Below are 13,297 nucleotides of genomic sequence, written 5' to 3'. Positions count from 1 at the left end.
AGAAAGTAGCTATTATTATTATTATTATTATTATTATTATATAGGATTTATGTAGCACCAACAGTTTGTGCAGCACTTTACAAAATAAAGATTATTCTTTGTTTACTTCATTTTTAAGCCTCCCAACTGACTGATTCCGTTCAAACAGATCCAAACTCAAAACTGGATGACATTTAGTTTTCTAAACACATCATAAACAATTGTCAATTCTTTTAAATTAAACACATTTTCACTTCTTTTCCGTCCTTTATTCATCACAGCACTGCTGATCCTCTGCAGATTCTTACTTGTCTATATGTACTCGCTCCAAACATACTATTTGCACAGACTGTGAAGCTGCGCAGGGCTCTCTAAGGCTGGCCATACACTATACAATTTTCTTGTTCAATTTTCTTTAGATTTACCTTCAACTATGTAGTGCAAAGGCCCGCCTGACTGCATACAAATTGAAAGGGTTTAGCTTTGACCTCATATTATATGGTTTTGGTGCAGGGCTGTCTTTAATGTTGATTTGACCCTGGGCAAAAATTTTCTTGGGGCTCCCCATTCAATTTTGCTCTCCATCTGCTCTGAGACATACAATAAATATCAGCTATACTTAAAATCAGTTTACTGTATCAGATTGATCAGTGATTGTGATTGGTTGCCAGAGGTTACAGCATATCATTACCACTTACTGACTGGTTGATAGAGGTTACAGCACACATTACAGCTCACTGATTAGTGCTAGAGGTAATAGCACACGATTTCTTCTTGTTGATTGGTTGCTAGAGATTACTGTACAGTAATACTACTCACTGATTGGTTGCTAGAGGTTACAGCACATCATCTCTTCACTGCAGAGGGGCATGATATACATATGAATGCCGCCTTTATTTACATATCAATGCCGCCAGTCTCAACTATTTACATATCAATGCTCCTGTAATTTACATATGAATGGTGGTAATTTACATGTAAACACAGGGTCTGCAGGTGAGTCATCTGTACACAACAATAGGGCAGAGCTGAGCAGCAACTTCACACTGAGATATCAGAACACAGCAAAGGACTTAAACTTCAAGGGAGTGGGGACATAGGAATTTAAACTGGGATAGTTGGCAAGTATGAGGCAACTGCTTTGGGCCCCACAACAATGACAGGGCCCAGGGCAGCTTCCCCTTTTGCCCTGCCTTAAAGACGGCCCTGTTTTAGTGAATCTAAAGGAAAGTTGAACAAGAAAATTGTATAGTGTATGGCCAGCCTAAATCTCAGGGGTCCATCTACAGATATACTTGATGTGAGTTGTTAGATGGAGTTGGGACCTTTTCCAGCTTTAACCTAGATACGAACATTGTTCAGCTCTTTAAGATTTCTTAAACATGCTCCTGGTGTGTTGCAGCAGTAAATGAGAACCTGTGCTTGGACATTAAGGAAGCCCACAATGGGCTATGTGACTAAGGTGGACCATGCCTGCTCAATGTGTGGAAGCACAGCCACCTGTACTCCCAACCAGAATCACATGTGACAGGTAACAATGCAGGGGTTTAAATGAGAGACAGCTGCGACCCTAAACCTGGAAGTGCCTGGACCTTAATGGCAGGATCACTAGATATTCATTTAATTAAATCTGTATATTAAAAAAGACTGAAACAAATCTTGAAATTAAAGCATACAGTTAAGTGATCTACTTTAAACATCCAGGTAATCTTTATTTCTTTACAAATAAGATTTCTGGAAGCAAAATGTATAGCTGCTAATGAGGTATTATTTGCTAAGATGTAATTTATAAAAATGAATATGTAAGCACAGATTTTCATGATTAATGATAGTATATAATAATAACATCTCTTTAAAGCTGTGAAAATTACTACGTTTGCGAAACTTTTTTAAAAGCACTTACCGACCACTAAAGAAAAGTAAAAAAAAAAAAAAAAAAAAAAAAGATACAGTATGGTATGAGTATTATGATTAATATGCTTTACTAAAAGAAGACAAAATGATGATGGTAAAAAGGCTGGATTTAGAAAACAAATTTAGAAAAAAATCATTTGCAATATATTCCATATCACATCTATTGTATTTGTGCAGAAATCTGGCAAATACAATTGAAACCTATTCAGCAACTCTTCCTCTGTGATGCACAGTCAGTGGTTGAATTATTTATGAATTATTTATGATCTCTTAGCTAAGTTGAGTCAATATCCCCTGAGATCCTGGAATCCCCTGAGCTCAAACTTAGACAACTATTGAAACGTATTCGGTAGGTTTAACAAACTTTTTACAAACTTCTTATACTTTTCTTAGTCAGAGCTTTTACATCTGTACAAAGGTGTCCAACTTGCTTCCTGATTCTAAAAGATGACCATTAAATAAGAGATGGGAACACACCAGCATACCATGCTTTAAAAAGGAACATCTTTTATCTAATCAGCATAGTAGTCATTAGAAAGGGTACTAATGTTTTATCACCACATAAGGAACATTTATCAAGGTGAAAGTGTCACTCTATCTGCCCAGAAGTTTGGGCTTGTATTTAGTGGAAAGGACCAGAGGTGGACAGACCTGATAGTTACCTTACTAGTGAGTGAGTGAGTGAGAAACTTGTAAAGCGCAACACATGCAAACTAGTATCATACACACACTGGTCCAGATATAGTAACTAAATAAAGGTGCCAATCCAATAGTTCTTGATTCTAAAGACATTTGTTCCATCATGGAGGTCCATTGTAAAAATCAAACACATTTTGGGAACTTAAACCATACTGCCTTCTTTAGGGCTTAACATGTTGTATTTGGTTGAAGAAAGGGCAGTGGATACTAAAGAACAGTTTTTGTGACTTTAGCAGCTAGTGTTTTTTGTTTTCCTAGCACTTTCATGATCATGAGTCTATGAAACTTCTTTCAAAATTCAGCATGCACAATTTCAGTAAGCATTGGATGACTGCATAACAACTCTGTAACAGCTGTGGCAGCCCATCAATTCAGAGTTAAACCAAAAAGATGGCCCCAAATTTATATGTGCACCAATAGTACAACTGGGCCCCAATGCTAGCTGGCTAGAGTTAGGACTAAAGTCTTCACCTTTACAGCTGCTACACAGAGACCTTTACCTATTGCATATACTAAGGCCTTGTACACAGGGTCGGACCAAACCGATGAGAATGGTCCGACGGACCGTTTTCATCGGTTCACCGCTGAAGTGGCCTGATGGTCTGATGTGTGTACACACCATCGTTCCAAAAAACGATCGGATGAAAGAAAAATCCTGGATCGCCGCACTCCTCAAAAAACGATGTCTTTATTCAAAACATGAAAAAACAACAAAAATTCAAATGGAAAAAACAGCCAAAATTCATGCAGTCAACCAAGAAGTGGATTAGGAAAAAAGAGCTGACATGTTTCGCATCCTGTGATGCTTACTCGTAGCTAGTGAACAAATGACCAAAATGTGCTTAAATAGGGGAGGGAAAGAGGTGAATGGGGCGTTTCACCAAACACTCCCAGGTGATCATTAGTCAAAGGAACACTATTTTCCTTGATGTATCACACATGAGGTGCTCCTGTGTATGAGATTAAAAAAGATTTGTGAATGAAAAAATATCTCATTTCTCAAACTCTTGATGGTGAAACCAAACAAGAGAAAGAAAAAAAGAGGGGAGACCCCATGTGTGAGACACATATATATGTCATAACCAGTGTAAAGGATGAATGAACAACAACAAATAAAACAAATAATAATACATTTTGTGTGACATTATAAAAAGGTTGTGAAGTAGACATATGTGGCTATAGGGTGAAATAGGCAATAAATAAAGAATGTGGAGATTCTGAAGACTGCAGCCTTTTGTATGTCTAAAAACAAACACCATTTATATGTATAAAAATACAATATTTTAATTAAAATGCTATATGTGTGATTATGATACCATGCACTATGTCACTGCGCATTTCTGGTTTGCATGTCATTATTAAACGTATATAGTCATTGTAATGTCTATATAAAAAGAAAGAAAAAAGGAAGCAATATATATGCTCCAAAAAAAAAAAAAACCCTTTCTTCAAAAAATTACATGATGAACAAAAACCAAACCTGAAATGACGCAGCGGTATGTGTCAAGGGCAGAACCTGTTGGAAAGCTCCACTATCATTTATCTTCTATTTTTTATATTATATATTTAAATTGAGGCACAAAATTCGTGCCTATTTAGAAAGAAGGATGATAAAGGAGCCGCAATGTTCCTAATGTCCCCAAAAACCGATCGGGTCAGAACGCGGTGACGTCAAACACACGACGTGCTGAATAAAATTAAGTTCAATGCTTCCAAGCATGCGTTGACTTGATTCTGAGCATGCGCAGGTTTTGAACCGATGCTTTCTGTACTAACCATCGGTTTGGACCGATCAGGCAGCGGTCCATCGGTTCGGTTTTGAAGCATGTTTTAAAATGTTGGACCGAAGGAAAACAGACCGATGGGCTATACACACAGTCGGTTTGGACCGATGAAACTGAACCTCGGTCCATTCTCATCGGTTTTGTCCGACCGTGTGTACGGGGCCCCACAGGTACTGTTCAGGAGACATTGCATTATATTCTAGCCATTCTCCTAGAGTGCACTCTAGACTAGTTATAGGGTTATTATACACTTTGCAGTTAATACTTATATGCACTACCTATAACGGACTTGCTGATTTATGTGTTGATTCCAGTGTAGTGGTACAGAACTCTATTCTAAGTTACTTTGCCATGGTGATTATACTGTGTATGAACCTACCTTCTGTATGCTCATTTATGCTCAACCATACATTCTAACCCGTACCAATTAATTTACCACTAAACTGTCTTGTTTTTGTTTCCTGGTACTAATTCACAGCCAAATTAAATATATTTTTACTTTACTTTTTTGTTACTAAAAGTGCTTCCAGGGATTTAAGTTTAACCAGGCGTGTCAGGAGGGTGAAGTTGTTCTTGGAGTTAAGGACCAAAACTGAGAACCCAAATTACCAAGTCACTCCTTCGGGGGTGGTACTACATACTGTATATGTATGTGCGTTATGACTGTGTGTGTGCGTGTGCTTAAACCTGCGTGAGAAAGAGAGATCATGTTTTTTTTTAACATTTTCTATTTCCTTTTGTACATTTTTAAATGATTTACATTTTTCCTTTCTATTTACTACTATTACATTGGGGCTTATAAGTGGGGGTGAGTATAATGGTCAGAGCTGCTTTCTTGTTTTTAAGAGCTGCTGGTGGATAATTTTTGCTTTTTGTCTAAGCTGGATTTTGGCTTTATAGTATAACTAAAGACTAAACTTTTTTTGTTTTAGCTTTGGATAGAATGGAGAGGGATTAGAACACCTGTCAGCTTTTATAGCTGCCGGCGCTCCTGTAAGGGAGATTCACCCTCTCTATTTGTCCTGTTTACCATTATTACAAGGATGGGAGGGGGGAAGGTGTTTGGGGGGGGGGAGACAATAAAAAAAATCCAAATAGTGAAGGGATATCTCCCCAGTGGGATAAAGATAGCAAAAAAACTGGCTATCCAAAAAAAAAAGCTTTGCCTTTAGTTCCACACTTAAGTCAGAACTTTTATTCTGCATAGTTGTTCCAGGTCTGTGCCTCAGTAAGAATTGAAACTATTTAATCAATATGACAGACAGGCAACTAGCATTTTCAACAGGAAATTGGACTTTATAACTCAGGTTTTTCTGATCAGAGCTTTCTTTTAAGGTATAAATATAGTTTTGTTTGCGTTTTTGGGGGTACAGGGGGCCTGGTCACCTAGTCAGAGATTCAGTGGCGGTGCGTCCATAGTGGGTGCAGGAGCACCGTCCCCTCTCGCTCCTGCACCGCCACCGAAAACAATACATAGATTCATGCATTGCATGTATTGTCGCTGCCGCCCACTATTCAGATGGCCGGGCCCCTGGTGAGCATCAGCCATCTGAATAACGGCAGCTGGTTGGCTGTGGAAGTGTCTATCAGAGCCAGCGGCACTGACACGCATCTCAGCCAATCAGGTTCACCGAGTCTGGTTACCGGTAATTTGATTGGCTGAAGCGACATCGAGGGCGGGAGAAGACATCGAGGGATCGTGGGGGAGGATGGCTGACCAAGAAAGGCAATCTAATCTGGTGGCATTTTACGGGGCAAACTGGTGGCAATTGATGGGCACAGTGGCGACAATGGCATGGCACAGTGGCTGCGTTTGGCATGGCACAGTGGCGACAATGGCATGGCACAGTGGTGACAATTGATGGGCACAGTGGCGACAATGGCATGGCACAGTGGCTGCGTTTGGCATGGCACAGTGGCGACAATGGCATGGCACAGTGGCGACAATTGATGGCACAGTGGCGACAATTGATGGCACAGTGGCGAAAATTCATGGCACAGTGGCGACAATTGATGGCACAGTGGCAACAATTTATGGGCACAGTGGTGACAATTGATAGCACAGTGGCTGCATTTGATATGGCACAGTGGCAAAAATGAATGGCACAGTGGATGGGTTTGGCATGGCACAGTGGCGACAATTGATGGGCACCGTGGCGACAATTGATGGCACAGTGGCTGCTTTTGATGGCATGGCACAGTGGCCACAATTTTATGGCACAGTGGTGAGAATTTTATGGCACAGTGGCTGCGTTTGATGGGCACAGTGGCTGCGTTTGATGGACACAGTGGCGGCAATTGATGGGCACAGTGGCTGCGTTTGATGGGCACAGTGAGACTGCAATTGATGTTTTTTTTTTTTCATTTGTTTGCGCCCCCCAAAACATTTTGAGAACCAGCCGCCACTGGTGAACTTACTCTCCCAAATTTACCCATCTGGTAGCATCCCTTCCCCATTGTTTAAGGTGACTCCAATCCACTGGCATGGGACTAAGTGGAACTGACTTTATTCCAGTTGATTTATTGGTCCATCTATGTCTGCACAGATTCAGCTAATGTCCAGAGTGCACTGAGGAGAACGTTCTTACCTTACCTTATCTTATGTCACACCTCTGACACTGGAGATTCAACAAGGTGTTGGAAACATCCCTCAGAGATTTTGGTCCATATTGACATGATAGCATCATGCAGTTGCTGCAGCTTTGTCGGCTGCACTTCCGTGATGCTAATTTCGCATTCCACCATATCCCAAAGATGCTTTATTGGATTGAGATCTGGTGACTGTAGAGGTCATTGGAGTACAGTGAACTCATTATCATGTTCAAGAAACCAGTGGTGAGATGATTTGAGCTTTTTGACATGGGCATTATCCTGCTGGAAGGAGCCATCAGAAGATGGGGACACTGTGGTCATAAAGGGATGGACATGGTCAGCAACAATACTTAGGTAGGCCATGGCATTCCAATGATGCTCAATTGGTACTAAGGGGCCCAAAGTGTGCCAAGAAAATATTCCCCACACCATAACACCACCACCACCAGTCTGAACCATTGATACAAGGCAGGATGGATCCATGCTTTCATGTTTTTTACGCCAAATTCAGACCCCACCATCTGAATGTCACAGCTGAAATTGAGACTCATCAAACCAGGCAACATTTTTCCAATCTTCTATTGTCCAATTTTGGTGAGCCTGTGTGAATTGTAGCGTTAGTTTTCTGTTGTTAGCTGACAGCAGTGGCACCCGTTGTGGTCTTCTGCTGCTGTTGCCCATCTGCTTTAAGTTTCGATGTGTTGGGCATTCCTTGATGGTATTCTGCATACCTTGGTTGTAACGAGTTTTTTGAGTTACTGTTGCCTTTCTATCATCTTGAACCAGTCTGCCCATTTTCCTTTGACCTTGGACATCAACAAGGCATTTTCGTTTACACAACTATCCTTTAAGGCTGTGCAATCATCCCACTGCTGCCACCAATTGTAACGGCACCCCAAATGGGAAAGGGGTTAAGGCCATTTAGGATATTTCCTTTCCGAACACAAGGAAGCTGCCGACACTCCACAATCAGGCAAACAAGACCCATAAGACTTCCCCCCATTAACAAAACACACTGCTCTGTTTGAGGTTCAACAGGAATGACTTTAATGAGAAATACAGGCTCTTATATATAATTAAGGATACCGCAAGAGATATGGCCCGGATCCACCCACAACATCAGCCAATGGTTACCTAATGAGCCCCCCCAATACACATCATCCTCAATACATCTCTTAGCAGACACCCTGACTCTACGACCTGACCTAATTTACATGAGATAATTAACCACAGCTGATGACTCAGACACCTAACCTTTAGGCTTCCCAGTCTGGTTGTCTGTTAACTTACAATACACATTATCACAGGACTCCTTCACACAATACAGGGTGAATTAGTACAAGCTACAATGAAAGATCCTTAGAAGTTAGTCTGGATTCAATTTACATTACACAGGCAGCCAGGTAGCTGGAGGTGATGCCATTAACATCTTTCAATTAACCTGTTGAGTTCAGAATCAACAAACAGTAATTAGTTCTTTAAAGATATCCTGGAGTATATTGCGGATAATCATTACTGCCCCATCTCAGGTAGTCCAAGATATAATTTCTCAGTCATCCTATGCCCCTAGTAGACATAGGATGATTTTAGACATAAGAGGCGTCGGGGAAGCTGAAACAAGGGTATCTCATACTTCTCAAGAGCTTTTGTGTTCCACAGGCCCTCCCGTTACACCCTCTAATGCAGAGCAGAAAACCCAGCCACAGGATGGACATCAGGATTCTTCCTCCTCTTTCCAGGACTCCAGAGTTTTCACAGATCATAAAAAACTTGATGGATCAAAGAGTCACCACCATAAAAATAAAACTCTCATAGTGAAGTATGTAGTCATGAGTGATTTATTAAAATCCAATGCAAAATACAACTGTCTTCATAAAAATCACAGATAAAAATCCCAAAATACCACGGTTTGTAGTGTGCTTATGGCATCAGCAGGCCACCTCATGCATTTCAGCGAATAGGCCGTCTTCAGAGATGTGATCAGCTGACGCAAGCATGCAGTTAAATACACATAGGTCAGAACTCTCATTACCAGACATGTGACACCCAATATGGGCCAATAGTGCTTCCCCATAGAGGTTCCTGCCACAAGCTCTCAGTCGCCACTTATACCACTCATTTACCCGTTCATAGGCACCACAAGCTTCTTCAAATACGGCCTCCCCCTTGAGGCTCCTGCCACAAGCTCTCAGTCGCCACTTATACCACTCATTTACCCATTCACACTTACAACTCATGGGTCGCTAACTCTGACATGAACCAACACACTCTTTTCAGTGTCAATTTTTTTTTATAAAAAAGAAAAAACAAACAGAAAGAAACGCATACGATAAGCCTACTTTGTAACCCTGACTCATGTTGGCATGATTCGTTCCTTTCCACAAACATACGATCACGACTCATGGTTGCACACGACCATGGCTCAAATTTCTCTGCTGTCCCTCCCTGATGAGGCCACATCTTGCAATTGTTGCAAGCACGTATCTAGTGGCACACAATCTGGGCACTCATCGTTTCCAGTGGCATACAACCCGGCCACTCACGCTTTTCTTGTCTGTCGTTTCTCCATCAGGTAAGTCAAGTTCAGGTTGTTCCATCCTGCACCAGGTTGGATGTTGTTTTCTCAAAAAAAAAAAAAAAAAAAAAAATATATATATATATATATATATATATATATATATATACAGTATAAAAAAAAACTTTAAAAAATAAAAATAAAAACACACAACAAGCATAGGGTCTGCATCTTCACCCAGTGGGGTCAGTCACATGTTAGGCGGTGGATCAGGATTCATTCCAGGCCAGGTTAAAACCTAGGAAAAATATAAATCGCTCTACCTCAACCACCCTTCTTGCCGGACACAAGCATATGCAAGTGGGTGATCTATGGTGATATAAATAAAAAGCTGGCTGCTATGTCAGGAGCGACCTATATTGGCCACTAGGGTGCAGCATGCAGCCACCTCAGAATCCCACACCAGTGATGGTGATGGTGATTTACAAGTGAAAACCAAAAACAAACAAAAAACACTTAAATCGAAAAGACATTAGCTAGATATAAACTTTGGCTATGAATGAGTTAATAGTCCAAAATATTAACAGCAGAAAGTCCATTAGATAGCAGGTAGTATGTCAAACACCCGTGAATCTGTGCCACATTACAGATTGGTTGTAAACGTGTCCAAAGGAAAACGTGATATCTCCTCCACCAACCTTATAAATTGGCCTCTTACCGAATTCCCACGATCCCTTTTTACAGGGGATCAGAAACAGCATGTAATAGGTCCCAATCTCGCAGTTTCAGATATGCAGTCTTGTTGGATCTCGTTCTTCAAGAAATTTCAACAGTATCAATGCCCACCATGTAAAAACAGTGACAGCTACACATAGTGCATTAAATGTGTAGAAATTTATTTAAAAAAGTTAAAATTGCACTTACAATTATGCAGTTTAAATTTTGCCTTGAATCTAATGTGCCGGCCGGTACACAAAACTCTCAGGCACCCGTCCACTGGGGGAACGTCGGGAGCTTCTTGGGTGACGACAGCACGCCGCTCGCCATACGTCCGTTTCCTAATAAACTTACTTCTTCCATTCTTATTTTTCCTATGTTTGTTTCTTGTAGTTATTGTTTACATGATAATCGCAGCACCTAGAGGGATTAGACTGTGACCACGTTGCAGTTCTCTTTCCCCTTTTCTCATCTTTTTGGTATTTTTTTAGCGCAGTTTCTTTACATTTTTCCAGGTTAAAACCTAGACTTTTATGTCACCTTTTCTACAGGTTCTCGGCCGACTAGGTTTCTCGGCCTCAACCAGGACTTTGCAACTATGGCATCCAGTCGGCTCTTCTTACACACATGCTTCCGCCCCTCTGTCACCCTCAGCAGGTTCAGAGCATGGCTGCACTAACCCCCTGAGGGGGTGGGCCATCCCCAAACTTGCTATGGAACTGTGACAGATCTCAGATACCCTGGCTGGGCACCTCCACCAGTCCTGTGTCTCCTGTCCTCCAAACGCACCCACAGCCTGCAGACTCACCATAACCAGCCCTTAACCCCCCCCAATCACGAGATAAACCACACAGATGTCGAGGGTTAAACATGCAGAGCATAAAATTCAATTCCGCTCACCCACCATAGCCTGATTTGAATCCCGGTCTTTTCTGCGGCACATCGATTTGAATCCTTGGCACGATTCAACACATCCTGTCTTACACATACACCACACGCTTCCACAGTTCAGCCTTCCCCTGAGGCACCTGCCACAAGCACTCAGTTGCTACTCATACCACTCATTCATACGCTCACGCTCACTTGCAACTCATACAACACTTCGGTTCACAGTTCCGAAACAAGTCGGCACGTTCCGTTCTCATGTTACAAACATACAATCAAGACAAATGACTAGCATGGTCTATGGTTCCTCCCCACACAGAGTCCAGTTTCTCTGCTTTCTTGTTTTCTGCCTCCCTCATGAGGTGTCTTTTGCAACACGTTATTGCAACTCGTCTTCACGGCCGCTAATCATCTACCAGTGGCACACGTTCATGGCCATCCATTTGCATGTCCGTCTTTCCTCTCTTAGGTCAGTTGAGTGCCAGCATAGTGGTGTTCCAATGTGGAGTCCAGACGTTTCCTGATCCTCCTCTCCACCTCTAGTGCTCTCCAGGGCATGCGGCTGCCCAAGATGGACAAGTTGGGATGGCCTGTCCTGTCACTGGGGGGTGTGTGGATCTGTAAAGGGCAAGTTCTCAAGCGTTCATACTGCTACCCATCGAGCCCTCCCTCTGGCAGTGGCATGGCAACAAATGGAAAGGCTCATATGACTCTGCTACCAAACTGGCTTTCGGCTCTAAGAGCAGTCCGTGGCTGTTCTACACTCTCCTGTCCTGTCCTGATCCTGTCTCATCAAGTGCAGTACCAGAAAGTCATCCACTACCTTGATGACTTTCTGCTGATCGAACCACCCGGCAATCTCCCATCAGACTTGGACAAATTAAGAGTAGTATGTGGCAATCTCAATGCACCCATAGCAGAGCATAAAGTGGAAGGCCCAGCACAGTCCATCACCTTCCTAGGCATCACTCTTGACACTCGCTCCATGTAGGCTAGCCTACCCCCTGTCCCTGATTCACGCCTTCACCACCTTACGAAGTTGCACCAAGAGACACCTGCAGTCCCTCTTAGGCATGCTGAACTTTGCTATGAGGATTGTCCCTCAGGGGCGTTCCTTCATGTCTCGCCTCTAGACATGTGCACTGCCAAAAAAATCGTTTTTTTCGTTTATGTTATTTTCGTTTTTTTTATTTTTTCGTAAATTCGTAAATTCGGGAAATTCGAAAAATTATTTTTTTCCGTTTTTGTTTTATTCGTTTTTTTTATTTTTTCGGAAATTCGTAAATTTTGAAAAAAAATTTTTTTTTTCTTTTTTTTGCTTTTTTCGTAAATTCGGGAAATTTTCGGATTTCCGAAAAAGCAAAAAAACGTAAAAAACGAAAAAAACGAATAAATTTTTTTTTTCGGAAATTCGGAAAAATTTCAAATTTTTTCAATTTTCGTAATTTCGAAATTTTGTATTTTCGAAATTTCGTATTTTCGTATTTTTCGTTTTCGAATTTTTCAATTTTTGAATTTCGAATTTTCCAATTTTCGAAATTTCGAATTTTTCAATTTTCGAAATTTCGATTTTCGAATTTTTCAATTTTCGAAATTTCGATTTTTGACATTTCGAATTTTTCAATTTTCGAAATTTCGAATTTCGAATTTTTCCATTTTCAAATTTCGAATTTTTCAATTTTCGAAATTTCGAAATGTTGTATTTTCGAAATTTCGTATTTCGAATTTTTCAGTTTTCGAATTTTGTAATTTTCTGATTTTTCAGTTTTCGAATTTTTCAATTTTCGAAAAAATTGAAGTTCGAAAATTGTAAAATTTTTCAATTTTAGCATTTTTCAATTTTCGAATTTTTCGGAAATACGAAAATTCGAAAATTCGAAATTCGGAAATTGAAAAATTCGAAATTTGAAACATTTTTCAATTTCCGAAATTTCGAATTTTCGAAATTCGGAAATACGAAAATTCGAAATTTGAAAAATTCAAAATGTGAAAAATTCGAAAATTGAAACATTGAAAATTCGAAAATTCAAAAATTCGAAATTGGAAAATTGGAAAATTGAAAAATTCGAAAATTGAAAAATTCGAAAATTAGAAAGAAAATTCGAATTTTTCGAAATTTCGAATTCTTCAAAATTTCGAATTTTTGAATTTCAAATTTTTCAATTTCAAATTTTTCAATTTTCGAAATTTCGAAATACGAAAATTCGGAAAT

The 13,297-nt window shown here is 40.4% G+C and overlaps 1 pseudogene; it reads left to right on the top strand.

Annotated features, from left to right (window-relative positions):
- LOC120914541 overlaps nt 1-8,857 on the top strand; it is a 32,659-nt pseudogene extending 23,802 nt beyond the window's left edge.
- Nucleotides 8,858-13,297: the final 4,440 nt, after the last annotated feature.

Source organism: Rana temporaria, chromosome 9, assembly GCF_905171775.1.
Source record: "Rana temporaria chromosome 9, aRanTem1.1, whole genome shotgun sequence".
NCBI classification, from domain to species: Eukaryota; Metazoa; Chordata; class Amphibia; order Anura; family Ranidae; genus Rana; species Rana temporaria.
The sequence above is the reverse complement of the archived record's forward strand: the minus strand, read 5'-3'. Positions and strand labels throughout refer to the sequence as shown.